Source organism: Paroedura picta, chromosome 16, assembly GCF_049243985.1.
Source record: "Paroedura picta isolate Pp20150507F chromosome 16, Ppicta_v3.0, whole genome shotgun sequence".
In the NCBI taxonomy this organism is placed as follows: domain Eukaryota; kingdom Metazoa; phylum Chordata; class Lepidosauria; order Squamata; family Gekkonidae; genus Paroedura; species Paroedura picta.
Genome location: NC_135384.1, coordinates 12,105,913 through 12,121,036, shown reverse-complemented (window position 1 = coordinate 12,121,036; position 15,124 = coordinate 12,105,913). Strand labels below are relative to the sequence as shown.

The 15,124-nt window shown below is 45.3% G+C and overlaps 1 protein-coding gene across 6 annotated transcripts in view; it reads left to right on the top strand.

Annotated features, from left to right (window-relative positions):
- The first annotated feature begins 13,032 nt into the window (after positions 1-13,032).
- The window catches only part of LOC143825676 (uncharacterized), a 48,191-nt gene continuing 46,099 nt past the window's right edge, over positions 13,033-15,124 (top strand). For 5 of the 6 annotated variants that reach the window (XM_077313896.1, XM_077313895.1, XM_077313894.1 and 2 more), the window contains exon 1: positions 13,033-13,090. The gene's annotated coding sequence lies outside the window, so the exon portion shown is untranslated. The remainder of the gene's footprint in view (positions 13,091-15,124) is intronic. The other variant, XM_077313893.1, reaches the window with a different exon arrangement.

Sequence of the window (15,124 nt, the reverse complement as noted above, 5' to 3'; positions counted from 1 at the left end):
AATAAAGCGGCTGTGGCCTTTTCATGCCAAAAATGAGTATGGTGGTTATTTCATTATTGAGGGGGGACAAAATAGACACCTGCAAAGCAATAGGCTTTTATACTGGTTCCCTCCTAAACTAAGAGGGACACAGTTGGCATACAAAGGACTGTTCTTGCTTTGTTTACAGCCTGCTGTGGGCAAGGTGCTGAATCAAGGGCGGTGGCTGCTGTCTTCCGATCTAACGAACAAGTGGAGATGCAACTCTTCTTTTGTAGTGCTTGCAAATCCTTAAACCAACAGGGAGATTAAATTCACCGGGCCAGAAACTCAGTTGCTCAGTGTTGTGTAACTTGCTTGAAAAGGCAACAGGTTGTGCCAGGCTTGACCATATCTGTCCTGCAAAAAGAATCACTATAAAAAATGTTGACTATTGTTCGGAAAATAATAGTTCCAGAATTTCCATGCTCTGAGAAGAAAAACGAAAAGTTCCCAGTTTACCAAATGGCAGGAAAGCATCTAGAGGTCACTTGTTACAGGCTCTGTCAATCATCACTTTTGTTTGTTGTGCAAACAAAGGCCTACCATTTGTTAGTCACAACTTCACCAAACTGGTTTGGATGGAGACAACTAGAACTGTAGAGTAAGGGACATAAAAGAAGCAGAGCGATGGAACTGACATCTTCTCACAGTCAACATAGACAGGAATTCCCATCTGCTGCCACTCTCATCTGTCCTCCAGCCATTCTTGAAGAACAAGACGATGTCCAAAGATCTTTTCCAAATATCCTGTGATATGTACAGTGCACAACATAACTGTGGGATCCAGAGCGGGATTTATGTACAAGCTAAGTAAACGAAAGTTTAGGGTCACTGGTTATAGCAGAAAACAATTGCTAAGAGGCATCATCCTATTCCTCAAGAATGGCCAGAGAAAAAAGAGGACATATGGCAGCAGATGAGAGCCCCTGCCCCTGCCAACTGTGAGAAGAGAGCCAGTTTGGCGTAGTGGTTAGCGGTGGGGATTGCTACTCTAGCGAGCTGAGTTTGATTCCCTGCTCCTCCTCCTCATGCAGCCAGCTGGGTGACCCTGGGCTTGCCACAGCACTGATAGAGCTGTTCTGACAGAGCAGTGATATCAGGGCTCTCTCAGCCTCACCTACTTCACAGGGTGTCTGTTGCCACACATTCTGTTTTTGAAAAACAGGGGTAGTCAACCTGTGGTCCTCCAGATGTTCATGGACTACAATGCCCGTGAGCCCCCTGCCAGCAAACGCTGGTAGGGGGCTCAAGGGAATTGTACGATACGATAACATTTACTGTATGTAGCCAAAGGCCATTACAAAACACAATTAAAACAACATGGCACAAATATAAATAAATAAAAGAATATTTCTCCAATATTGTGTACCTAAAAATGTAAACATGTAAACTAAGTTACAATAAAAGGGACAAAATGTTGTATCAAGGTGGAGGCTCCTGTAAATATGCATTAGCTCGAATCTTCCTGGCAGCCAGAGCAAAAAGTGCCACCCTATATGAGATAAAGGGGTCGACATCTGATAACAGATAGGTGACTTTGTTAAAATTAGAAATAGGGTGTGAGTTTGGGAATAACTTGGCATGGAATTTGCCCCTGGGTTCGGAGTACAGGGGACAATCCAAAACATAGTGGGGCAGGTCCTCCACAGATGGATTTCCACATATGCACAGGCGTTGGGCTGTGGGTATTCGGAGATTTCGCCCAGAGAGCATGGCTGATGGCATCATTTCAAACTGCAAAGATGTTAGGGCCATTCTATGATTACGTGTTGTTATATTTACTAAATATGATGCTCTAGAATGGTCTTTTTAAATTGTTTTATACCATGGAGCTGCATGTGATAGCTGTATTGAAGAGTGGTCAGTCAGTGAGTCAGCTTTGAACACCCAATCATGTGAATCAGAAATATTCGCTGATGTATGCCGTAAGTCATCTGGTATGGTATAGAGTGAAAGAATGGAGCTAAAAAAATCAGACCTGTCTTTGCTCAATAAGAGCTAAAAATTTTGATGGCTTAAAGAATCTAATTTGGTTGTGATGTTTTTCTTCCAAGATTTCAGAATAGCTAAGTGGGCACGGGCTTTGAGTGAGGGAAAACCAAGCTCTGCCCTCATCAGGGCTGCAGGGGACCCTTTTGGAAGAGCCAGGATACGTCTGAAGAAAAAGTTCTGAATGGGCTCCAAGCTATTGATTATTTGTTCTTTCCAGCTCCAGATGTCAATGCCATATAGTAGGTGAGGAATGACCTTGGCTGCAAAGAGCTTTAGAGCTGGGTCAACTAGAAACCCTCCCCTGGTATAATAAAATCTCAGAATGGCTCCAATGATTTTTAGACCAGAGGCCTTTATAGTTGCAAGGTGGGCATTCCTGTTTAGGGTCTCTCTGTAAGTGATTCCAAGATATTTAAATGTACTACACTGTTCTATAGGAATATTGTTTATACTCCAGATAATTTTTTTACGTCTTTTCCTAAAAACCATAACTTTTGTTTTTGTGTAGTTGATGGAAAGGGACCCTTCCTTACAATAAGTACCCAAGTTGTTAAGTAGCTTTTTCAGACCAACTCTTGTAAGGGAAACCAGGATCATGTCATCTGCATAAAGCAGGATAGAGACCTTTTGCTGACCAACAGAAGGGGGTACAAATTCTGGGCCCGATAGTCTTTGAACTATATCGTTGATATAAATATGGAAAAGCAGAGGGGCTAGTACACACCCCTGCTTTACCCCTTTCCTTACTGCAATTTCATTAGTTAGAGAGCCTGAAGCATTTACCCTAATTTTTGCATGGGTGCCTGAGTACAGTTCATGCATCAGATACTGTAGGCGTTTATCAATGTTATTTTGCCTCAGCGTTGACCAGAGTCTGTCCCTATCAATGGAGTCAAAAGCTGTGGCTAAATCAATGAAAGCTGCGTATAGGGCTCTCGTAAGGCCTTCTATACTGGAGTAGGCTAAGTAATGGAGGGTTTGACATTGGTCAATGGTAGAATGGCCTCTTCTAAATCCTGCTTGGTGTGGGTGTAAGATATGGTTGTCAGCAGCCCAGTCCTCTAGTTTATGTAAGAGGAATTTTCCATAGAGTTTAGATGCAATATTTAGTAAACTAATGGGGCGGTAGTTTTGTGGGTCGATCTTGTTGCCTTTTTTGTGGATAGGAACCACTATGCTCATCTTCCAGCCATTGGGGAAAATGCCTGATTCATTTATCTGGGTGAAGACCCTAGCTAAGACTGGGGCCCACCAGTTAGGGAACGCTTTAAATAAATCAGGTGGAATCAGATCTTCTCCAGGTGAATTATTGGAAGCTAAGGATGTAATAAGGCCTCTGTCTTCAGCCTCTGTGACTGGGGGCCAAGCTGGTAAATTTAGAGAGTCAATGGAAATAGCCTGGTTATTTGGTTCTGTACATGGTGGGGGAGGTGGCCAGGCTCCAAAACTTTTCGAAAAGTGTGTAAACCAAGTCTTTCCAGATATTTGGGCTTCAACCTGTTGGGGTGATTTTGCAAGCCCAAAAGAAACAAGGTTCCAGAATTGAGACTCATTTTTCTCATCTGTTTTTGAGCTGGCAACTTTAAATCCTCTTCACACCTGAGTTTTACTCCCATTCCCATATGATGAGTGGCAGCAGAGATACCTGAACAATTAGTTAAAAGAACAGGTAAGCAGACAAGCAGAAAATTGCTCCAAGCTGAAAACAATTTTTTGTAACGTTGTAGTTCTGTAAAACAGTGGTTAATGAAAAAAACAATTCTCCCCTTTTGTACTAAAGCTGCCTATTGGAGAGCTTGAAGTTAGGCTGCGATTTATGGCCCTCTGCCAAGGAGGCACTCCTTGATAAGAGCTGCTCTTCCGTGGTTGGTATAATTAACAAAATAAGATTGAGGAATGCCTTCAGTTCAGAGTAGCACAAGATAGCACACAGTCACAGACCTTCAGGAAACTTCAATTAGCTGAATAAAATAACAGAATAAAATATAACTTGCGGAGCGGGATAGCCGGTGTTTCTATCTGGACGCCATCTTGTTTCCAACACGCGCTTGTTATTCAAACCCAGAATTGTAGTCTATGAACATCTGGGAGACCACAGGTTGACTGCCCCTGCTGTAGAGGGTTGTCTCTCTCTAGGGTACCTCACAACCTCCACCTGAGCCCTGTATGGAATTGCCCGCAGAGAGTCAGGACTTCCAGATTCGCTTCTAGGCGGCGGGACTCACCCGAGCCGCCCGTTGGCGGGGGAAGGGCGGGCGGAAGAAGAGCGGCTCGTCTCGGTGGCTCCCGGCTCGACTGCGCGCTGGGAGCGCCGGCAGAGCGTGCGGCGTGGGCGGCGCGAGGGGCGGGGCCGGCAGCACTGGGCTTGCGCGCTGCCAGGCTTCCCGCCACTCGCGTCCCGGACAGGCAAGCGACCCTCCCTCCCTCCCTGTATTTAGGTTTTAGTTCATGTTGTTAAGTTCGTCACAGCGGGAAGGCATACGGGAATGAGCCTGTTAAGGGGAGCCGGTGTGCGATCGGCCTCCCCGAAGGGTTCGGGGCCTCAGTAAAGGGGGCGGTCAGTAGCAAGCTGGGGCCTGCCCAGCGGGGTAGGCTTTTCGTAGCTTGTGGAATGACCAGGTGGTCCTGGGGGTCACCCAAGGAGGTCCGCGCCCTTTGGGCCCCCCATCAGGGCCATCTCCCGGGGTAGCAGTCCAGCAGAAGGGTCACGTAGGCCCAGCGGGGAATAGTTGACGGACTCTGATGCGCGTGGACTATGGGTTGCAGTGTAGCCACTGCCAGGCCAAGCTCATCCCTTATGCTGCGCCAACCCCTTTGTTGGGAGATTGTTTGAATAAACTCTGTGGCCTGTTATACGCCAATGGACTGAGTCGTGTATTTCTTACTGCCCCAATGGCCTTTTACCTGCCAACACATTTAGAGGTTTTGCACCTTTTCCTCTCATTGCCCAGCACCTGGTCCACCTGGGGACAGTTTACTGCTTTTTGTGCTTCTGGAAGAATAGCCGCTTGACAACTGCCAGCCTCTCTCATGGTGCCCCACCATAACACAGCATGTCTGAGAGGCTGGAGTTCTACTCGCAATCAATCTTCTGAAGTCTTAATTAAAAAGAAAATGCCCATGACCATACTTTTAGCATATCACCATAATGAACTAGGGATTCGAAAAGGAATGGGTAAAATGCAAATCCGTTGTCCAACTCTCTATACATGCTCTAAAAGCTGTTAAAATGTAGATGCTCCAAATCTCTGCAGTGGTTCCTGAACTTTTTTCAAACTTAGCTCACAAGTCCAAATTTATCCAGGGCTAGCCTAAGACTTTTTAGTGCCCTAGGCCAGTGGTCCCCAGTCCCCACTGGTACTGGTCCGTAGATCAATCAGTACCGGGCCACGGCTCCTCCTCGTCCTCCTCCCCGGCCGCTGCCTTGGGGGCTGCTCTGCCACTCTGCTGCCGGCTCACCTTAGGTGAGCAGAGTCCTTTGTGGCGTGGAAGGTGTTCCCCTGCAAAGCAATCACACCCTCTCAAAGTTAAGGAAACATTTTCAGCATACCACAATATAAACCAGTCATTAATTTTTAGAGTTATAGGGGTCTCTTCATAATTGCAAAATGATTTCATGAGTTATAGAACAAGGAATTCTTGTTACATACGTGCCTGTACTCCGGTCTAGGAAGCTGTCTAGAAGCCATCTGTACAGCTTGCTGCACACTCACCCTAGGTTGAGTGGGTTTAAAGTTTGTCCTTTGCTTGTTTCCATCACAGTGGTTTAAATGTCGGCACAAGATAGGAGCCTATTGTTTCAGGGCTTCAGTTTTCATACTGGAGCCCTGAGGGAGGGGTTGTCTCCGTAAGAGATCGGCTCAAGAAAGAGCGAGGCTTACCAGGCTCGGTGGGCCTAGGGCTCTGAGCCAGGTGGCTGGGTGGCTGAATGAGGTGGGTGCCTGTCGGCCGTCCACCAAGCCCCTTCCCTGGGGTTAGGTATCTGGGGGCAAGGAACCCACCACACTGGCTGGGATGAAGGTGGGTAGCAGGCTGCCCCCAGAGCCAGGGCATGAGCAGCCGGACAGCTGATGTTGGGCTCTTCTTCTCATGCTAGGCCAACCCCCTGGCTGGAGGCTTGTGGATTTTGAATAAAAGATGTGGCCTTACTACTGCCAATCCGAGTCACGTCTTGCTTGCCCACATACCCTCCTGCCAGTCAAATGTTTAACCAATGTGAAATATATGTAAAAATAACTACACCCATTTGTGAAACCCTCACTCAGATCCAGAGTTTGATCCGTGTTTGAGAAAGCCTGTTTCAGGCACGTTCTACCCATAGATAAAATCCCAAGGGATCTAAACAGAGCCTTTAAAATTGACCTAGGTGGTGACATCATAAACTTTATGGCACCAATGAAAAAGTCTGTACAGGCTGTACTGCGTCTTAATGTCTTGGTTTTAGGCAGAACTGTGGAAGGCCTCTTCCTCACAGAAGAATTTTGGATAACGTAACTGCCAGTGAAATCCATCTTGAAAACTCAGGTATCTTCCTCTTTGTTTCTTGATATATCATGCATCTGTTCCTAGAATTTTCCTAATTTCAGAATTTAAGGTATATTATCCTCGGTTACTGGAGCATGGAGTACAGTGCTTGATTAGCCAGCTCATTACACTGAGAAGAAATGTTCCAAACAGGGATACAAATCAGGGACATTGCAGGAGAACATTAGTACACCATGTCTAACAAGAAACTATTAAACAGTTGGAGAACTTAGCATTATTCATAGAATCATAGAGTTGGAAGGGGCCATACAGGCCATCTAGTCCAACCCCCTGCTCTACGCAGGATCAGCCCAAATTCAATTCAATAGAATTGTGCTTCTGGAAGAATCACAACTGTTTTTAATTCGAAAGCTGACTTGTTTGTTGACTGTCACTACCACCTCTCCTTCAGAACTGCAGCCTGTGGAGGGGCCACTGTGGTCTCCTGAGCAACCAGTGCGTGTAAAGTGCTGTCAAGTCCCAAGTCCCTTCTGCTGACCCCAGCAAGGGAACTTCAAGGCAACCATGAAGCAGAGGCTGTTTGCCATTGCCTTCCTCCGCATTGTGGGAAACTCTGCTTGTTGTTTTCTTTCAAAACAGTTTATTGCAGGGGTAGTCAAAGTGCGGCCCTCCAGACATCTGTGGACTACAATTCCCATGAGGCCCTGCCAACATTTGCTGGCAGGGCCTCATGGGAATTGTAGTCCACAGATGTCTGGAGGGCCGCACTTTGACTACCCCTGGTTTATTGGCATTGATTTTACACTGTTGACTGCCCACCTTTTCAGTTTGGTTATATTATTTCTGCGTGCTTCTCTTGTTTCGGGGTCCATTTTGCACGGTGCAAAAGCAGAAGTGAATCGCCAATGTTTTTAAAAAGTCTCCTGGTCTTGGCTGGCTTGCCATTTCCCGGAGAAAAGGAAGCTTATAGGAGAGAGGTGGAGCCTCACTCCCAATGATTACGTAAGGTTTCCAGAGCATTAGCCATGAATTGGAAAGAGGCGGAAGGAAGGAAGGAAGAGTATAAAGATCCCAGCACACAGAATGTGCCGCACAGAAAGAGAGAGAGAGAGAAAGAGAACACATACCCAGGGGGACTCATCCAGCCCACCAGTTTCCTGCTTCCGGATTGCAAAAGGCTCTTGGTAAATGCAGGGTATTGGGAGACCTGAATTGTGAAAGGTATCTTTCTGGTGGAAAGATCTCTGCTGGACTTCTCCCCACAGGGTTCCTATAGCTGCGCCTGTGTAGCATTGCCACGTCCACGCTGGCCTCTGGCCATTCAAGGGAGGGTTGGGTTGCCCATCCAGCTTGCGAAACTCCTGGACATGTGGAATCTGGAGAGCTCAGGGACCACGCCAAGGGAAAATGCCACAGAAGAAGAAGAGCTGGTTTTATATCCTGCTTTTCATTGCCCAAAGGAGTCAGTCTCAAAGTGGCTTACAGTCAGCTGCCCTTCCTCTCCCCACAACAGTCACCCTGTGTGGTGGGTGTGGCTGAGAGAGACCTCTAAGAGAAACTGCTCTGTGAGAACAGCTCTAAAATGACTGTGACTGGCCCAAGGTCACCTAACTGGCTGCATGTGGAGGAACGGGGAATCTAAACCGATTCGCCAGATTAGAGTCCGCCACTGTTAAGGACCATGGGCAGGACAGGGACCACAGTGGCCTGAAGAAGCCTCTATGTAGGCCGTTCCACTCTGAAGCAACCGCAGTAAGCTTTGAAATGCCTACTCGCCAGCAGGACAGAGCCTGTAGCAGCTCGTACAGCCCTCTGTGTGGCCTGCCTGCCTTCAGGAAGGTCATGATGGCCCAGGAAAAACCTTCTGCTCTCCTGAGTGGGCCTACTGAGGCATGCACAAGCCTCAACGTGGCCAGTCCAGGTACTGAAGACCCTGCAAATGTCCCCTGCCAGCCCAACCCAGCCACCATGACCTGCAAAGCCTTCAATGCAGTCTGTCTGGGTCCCCAGGTGACAGCAAGGCCCAGAAACAGATCCTGCCTGCCCTGAAGAACACAGGGCAGCTTGGAGAAGCATCTCCACAATGCACCCAGGCTATAGAAGGGCCAGAAACTGCCCCCTGCCAGCACTGTGGGGCACAGTGTGGCCAGGAGAAGCCTCTCTGTAGTGCACCCAGATCCAGGGACCCCACTGAATGCCTAGAAATGGCCCCCTGTTAGACCTTAGGAGTGCCTGAAGCAGTCTCTCTGCAGCACTCCCGAGATTTCTTTCTTTCTTTCTTTCTTTCTTTCTTTCTTTCTTTCTTTCTTTCTTTCTTTCTTTCTTTCTTTCTTTCTTTCTTTCTTTCTTTCTTTCTTTCTTTCTTTCTTTCTTTCTTTCTTTCTTTCTTTCTCTCTCTCTTTCTCTCTCTTTCTCTCCCTCCCTCCCTCCCTCCCTCCCTCCCTTCCTTCCTTCCTTCCTTCCTTCTTCCTTCCTTCCTTCCTTCCTCCTTCCTTCTTTCCTTCCTTCCTTCCTTCCTTCCTTCCTCCTTCCTTCCTACCTTCCTTCCTTTCTTCCTCCCTCAGCTTCAATGTTACAAAAATCTTGACCACTGCAGACTGGAGATTAGCTGTTTAGCCTGGAGCCAGGTATTCCTAGGAAGACTCAGCTTTCCTTCCCCTCTGTTCCCTGAAGCTCACTGGCTGCCTCATCATCAGCCATTTTCTCTTTCAGCCTAATCTACAGCACAGAATTGTTCAGGATAAGCAGATATAGTAGACTTTCTGCAGCAATAGGAAAGAGGCACAGCCCAGTGTCACCCTTTGTGGGTCATGGTTATGCTCAGTAAAAATGAACATTGGATCAAAAGAGGCCTCTCCCAGAATAAATCAGCAAACCTCCTTGGACCCCCAGTTGCCCTTAATTTAATTGCCTTCATGGTATTCTGTGTCTTATTCTTGGTTTCTCCCTTCCTGGTTTAGATGATGGCTGCTTGTGGACGATCGGTTTCTCTCTTCATCGTGACTTGCTGCCTGGTTTGGCTTCACCATTCTGTGGCGCTAACAATAGTGAAAGAGCACCATCACCCTTCGTTTTTTCCAGTAGAGGATGAACTGGATCATTATTTCGGCATTCTCAAGACCTATCATGGTAACCCCCGGAATTTCCCTAAATGGAAATCATTGATGATGGAAATAGTAGATTTTTTTGAAAAACTCAAACGTTTTAACAACCTCAGCAAGTACAGGTGAGCCAAATGTGAACACACAGATTAAGCTGCCTTATACTGAATGAGGCCGTTTGTCCATCCAAGTCAGCAGTGCGTAGTCTGACCGGAGCCATGACCCCTCCCTTGTGCTTCCTGTGCTCTATATTGCTCTTTCTCTCAACAGAAGCACACATCATCAAAGCAAATCCTAATAACATTGAAGCGGGCTGGGTTTTTTGTTGATTTTTAAAGGTATTTTTCTTAGGAATTTCCAAACAAAAGTTAAAAGTTCAGGGAAAAAAGGAAAAAACGTCCAAGTAGCTTGACGACAAGGCCATGTGCATTTACCAATGAGACCAAGGGCCAGCTTGGTGTTGTGAGACCAAGTGTGGTGGAGCATCAGCTTCTTATGTGGTGAAGCCAAGTTTGATTCCCCATTCCCCCACATGTAGCCAGGTGGGTGACCTTGAGCTTTTCACAGTCCTCTTAATGCTCTTCTGACAGAGTAGTTCTGTCAGAGGTCTCTCAGCCCCACATACCTTATAGGGTATATGTTGTGGCGAGAGGAAGAGAAGAAGATTGTATGACGCTACAAGCCAGCCTTGCCTAAGGGCTGTGGCCAATAAACTGAAAATAAATAAATACTTTGAGACTCCTTCAGATACTGAAAAGTGGGATATAAAACCCAATTCTTATACAATAATAGGATTACTAACTGTACTATATCTTAACACCGCCCGCGGCAGCACGGGCGGCGCAGACTAAATATTGCGATAAGGCCTTGGGGGGAGGAGTTAGGGCGGGCTCTGTCCGTGATCAGGAAGGCCCTGCCGCCAAGGGAACTATTGCGAGCCGCGTGCATTGCGGCTCGCAGTTGATCCCTTGCCGGCGGCCTGACGTATCTCTGTCCGTGATCAGGAAGGGTGCAGGTTGGCCCCTTCCTCCAGACTGACAATGGGAGGGACAAATGCGGCTCGCAGTTGCTCCCTTGCCGGCGGCCTGACGTGTCGAGAGGCGCAAAGTGCCTCCGAAGCAGCAGGCCGCTGCCACGCCGCCAACTGCGGCCTGCCCACTCAGGGGCGCACACAGCCCCGCTAGCGCCCGCTGTATTCAAGGTACAGCGAGCTTGATTACTAATTTCATATATGTTGTAAACTTTTCTGAGGCCAGCTTGCAGTGTGGAGCAATCTAGGGAATAACGTGATAAGGCCTTGGGGGGAGGAGTTAGGATGGGCTCTGTCCGTTATGAGGAAGGATGCCAGTTGGCCCCTTCCTCCAGATTGACAATGGGAGGGTCAAATTGGCAGCCGCAAAGTGCCTGCCGATTGGGCTCTCCGATTGCCGCCCCGCCGCCAAGGGAGCTATTGTGAGCCGCGAGCAGTGCGGCTCACAGAGGCTCCCTTGCCAGTGGCCTGATGTGTCGAGAGACGCAAAGCACCTCCGAAGCGGCAGGCCGCCGCCACGCCACCAACACGGCCCCGCTAGCGCCCGCTGTATTCAAGGTACAGCGGGCTTGATTACTAGTTTCATATATGTTGTAAACTTCTCTGAGGCCAGCTTGCAGTGAGGAGCATTAATGAATGTCTTTGTTAAAAGTCTACAGCACATGGTAAAATATCCCTTTATGTTCTTCCAGTTACCAATATTTACACGAAGTGTTTATATAGATTTTTTTTGGTGTCAACTACTAGCATTCTATACAATTGTAATTCATTCATTTTCTTAACATAATTATTTAGAAATAGTATACAATTTGTATTTATAAGCATTATGGCTAGGTAGTCAACCTTTTTAAAGATGAAAAAAAGATGTTTTCCAAGACATCTTCATACTTTTTCTTCCATACATTTTCTCTATCCATGTTTATTGACTTAAATTCTTCTACTGAACCAAATTCTTTTACTTTAGTTATTAATACTTCTCTTATGTTTAAGGATTCGTCGACCAAACCTACTTCCACCAAACAGGTATGAATTCATAGCCCTATTTTTTAAACTTAATACCTACATTCTCCTCATCGCATCTTATCCTCCTATTCAAAGTTTAAAGAGCTCCAATAAACAAGAGAGGTGACAGTGGGCAACCCTGCCTTGTCCCTTTTTGAACTTCGAAAGGTTTGGTCAATGGTACCTGCTGCCTGTGACTCACCAACTTTAAGACATATTCTCCAAAATTAATTTCTTCTAAACCTCTAGTTCAGGTTTCTTCTCAGTCTTAAATTATTGATTTAATTTCTTCTCTTAAACCAAATTATATGTATTAATACCTCACTTTTCTTTTAGCCGTTCGGCAAGGAGAAGACCAATGCCACTGATAAGGTATGGATTTATAAGTCTCTTCTTAAAACTGCCAGTCCTCTGAACTTATTATATGCTCCTATTCAAAGTTTAAAGATCTATAATAAACAAGAGAGGTGACAGTGAGCAATGCTATCTTTTCCCTTTCTGAATCTCTCAGGGTTTCATTGATGATATGTGCTGTCTGGGAAGGAAAAATTGACTTCAGCGGGCAACAGGGTTGCTGCAGAATTGATACCCAAAAGACCTTTCTTTTTTTATAAGATTCTACTTATTCCTCAGAACCACAATCATCTCTTTATTTTTCCATTTCAAGTCTTCATTTTATTGATTTAATTTCTTCTCTTAAACCAAATTATATGTATTAATACTTCACTTTTCCTTTATCCGTTCGGCAAGGAGAAGACCAATGCCACTGAGAAGGTATGGATTTAAAAGTTTCATCTTAAATTTTAAAACCTCCAGTCATCTCAACTTATTATATGCTCCTATTCAAAGTTTAAAGATAAAGAAGAGAGGTGACAGTGAGCGATGCTATCTTTTCCCTTTCTGAATCTCTCAGGGTTTCATTGATGATATGTGCTGTCTGGGAAGAAAAAAATTAACTTCAGTAGGCAAGAAGGTTACTGCAGAATTGGTACCTAAAAAAAGAAAAGTGTTGGCATTTGCTGGCAGGGGCTCATGGGAAATGTAGTCCATGGACATCTGGTGGGCCGCAGTTTGACTACCCCTGCCTTAAAGGGATGTAGCTAGAGTGCAGACAGAACAAGAGGAAGGTTTAAGTCTTTTTCAACTTGCTAATTGACTGTTATGGGATTCCTTTCCTTTAAGTTTTGGCCTTCTGGTCCATGTCAACCAGCAAGCTGTTGTGGAGGAGGGTGGAATGAAAATCAGTTATCCAAATATGAATCTACTGATCTTAACCATGACATCATGCTGGTTCTCATTGTAATGTAATTTAATGACTCAGTGGACTAAACTCAGAGCCCTGGTTGCCTAATACAAGTTTTATTGGAGGACTAAATGTACTTTTCATTTTCACTCAGATGGGATGGATTTTAGCAGGCAGACACTACGTGAAGCTCCGTATGCTGGCTGAATACAAAACGTAAGTCTAATCATTGGAGCAGATTGCTTAGATTGTGCTAACAACTAGGTTTTGGAATCTATTGCTTGCCTCCTAGAATGACAAATATTTAGCGTTCTTCTCAAGTTTGGTCCTGTATGTTTTTGAAATATGCAGCTCAGTGTTGTTGTCAGCCATTCAGTCCATTCTGACTCTTGGTGATCCCATGGCACAGCTGCCATGACATTTTCTGTCCAGTGTCCATTTTGATCGTGTCTATCCACCATATTCTTTGTCAGCTTGGTTTCATTTTTCCACTGTCCAGTGCTAGCATAACTGGTTTCTCCCTTGAGTTGGATCGTATAATATGGCCAAAGTACGTGAGCCAGAGTTTTGTGATTTTGCCTACCAGTGATAGATCAGACTTCATGCACTGTAGTATTTCCTTGTTTGTGACTTTGCTATCTATGGAACCCACAGAGGTCTTTTCCAACACCAGAGTTCAAATCAATCGCCTTTTCTCTTGTCCAATTCTTTCACCCTCCAACGTTCACAGCCATAAGTGGCTATTGGGGATATGGCAGATAACTATTCTACATTTGGTAGTCAGGCATGTGCCCTTGCTTTTCCATGTTTGGTTCATTTCTGAGTGACCCAGAGCAAATTGAAGTTTTATTTCCATACTGCAATTGCCACGCTCATTGATTTGTGATTGAAGAAAAACGGATTCTTGAATGTTTTTGATTTCTTCACCCTCAATTGTTATTGTGATATATCTGTTTTTGCAGTGGTCATTATTTTTGACTTTTTAGTGTTTATGGAAATGTCAAATTTCTTACTTCATTGACCTTTAATCAGCTGTTCAAGGCCTTCCTTAGCTTCTGATAGGAGGGTAGTGTCATCAAGCATACCGAAGATTATTTATATTACTTCCTACAATCTTAATTCCATTGGTTGATTCTTTGAGTTCAATTTGTCTCATAATGATCTCAGCATACCAGTCAAACAGGAAGGGGGAAAGAATACAATCTGGGCACATTCCTGTCTCCATTTTGAACCAGTCAGTGTCACCAAACGTGTATGTATAATGGCTTCTTGGTCTGTGTAGAATGACTGCATCAGTTTGATCAAATGTACTGGCACCCCCAAATTTTGCAGGGCTTCCCACAATTGATTGTGATTCACACAATCAAAAGCTTTCTTGCAACTGTAGAAGAGGGACGGGGAGAGGGGGAGGGGAGAGGGAGCTTCCATTGACTTTAATGTCTATTTGGGGATAACAAAGATCTGGTATCAGATTTGTCTGTGTCAATGCCATTTGATAGGTGTGGTTCAAAGGAGAAATGGATGTGTGGGAGAATCCTTGTTTTAAGAATCTATTGTGTTTCTATTGCTTCTTTCAGGGACGCGTCTCCAGCGGACTGCAGAAAGTGGTATACATGTGGCATCCTTACTCATAATCTCCTGATGATTCTGCTCTCCTTTCCTCTTCCATCGAAATCATGATGTTTGCTTCCAGAGAGACTATCCTTTCCTCTTCTTCTGTCTGTAAAATCAAGTCATCATAATAAATCAGAATTGAGACTGAAATAAATCCTTGTTTCCCTTTTTTTCTTTGTTAGAGTAGACTTCGACTGTACATAAACTAACATTAGTTGACATGCAGTGGCATTTAGTATTTGACAGTATAGCTATACTACGGTACATTGCAGTACTATATTCTGGATTTCTGGCACACAATTGGACTTCCTCAAATTTCAGGGGATTTTGAGGCGCATTCTAAGGGGAACACTGACCTCCTCGTTACATGTGACGCTAGTTGGATTGGGGATCCTCTCGTCTGATTTTCAGTCACACCCAGGATGGTGACTCACCATAAAAGAGGCTGTGAGGCCTGATTCATCCCCAGAGTATAGAATGGCAGGAGGGAGGGTCTTCAGCCTTCCCACACATTCTGTTTTTGAAAACAAAGATGGCTGTGTTGGATCCTGTTTGTCTTGCTAACTGGCAGGTGATCTAATTATATAAATATGGAAAAGCAGAGGGGCTAGTACACACCCGTGCTTTACCCCTTTC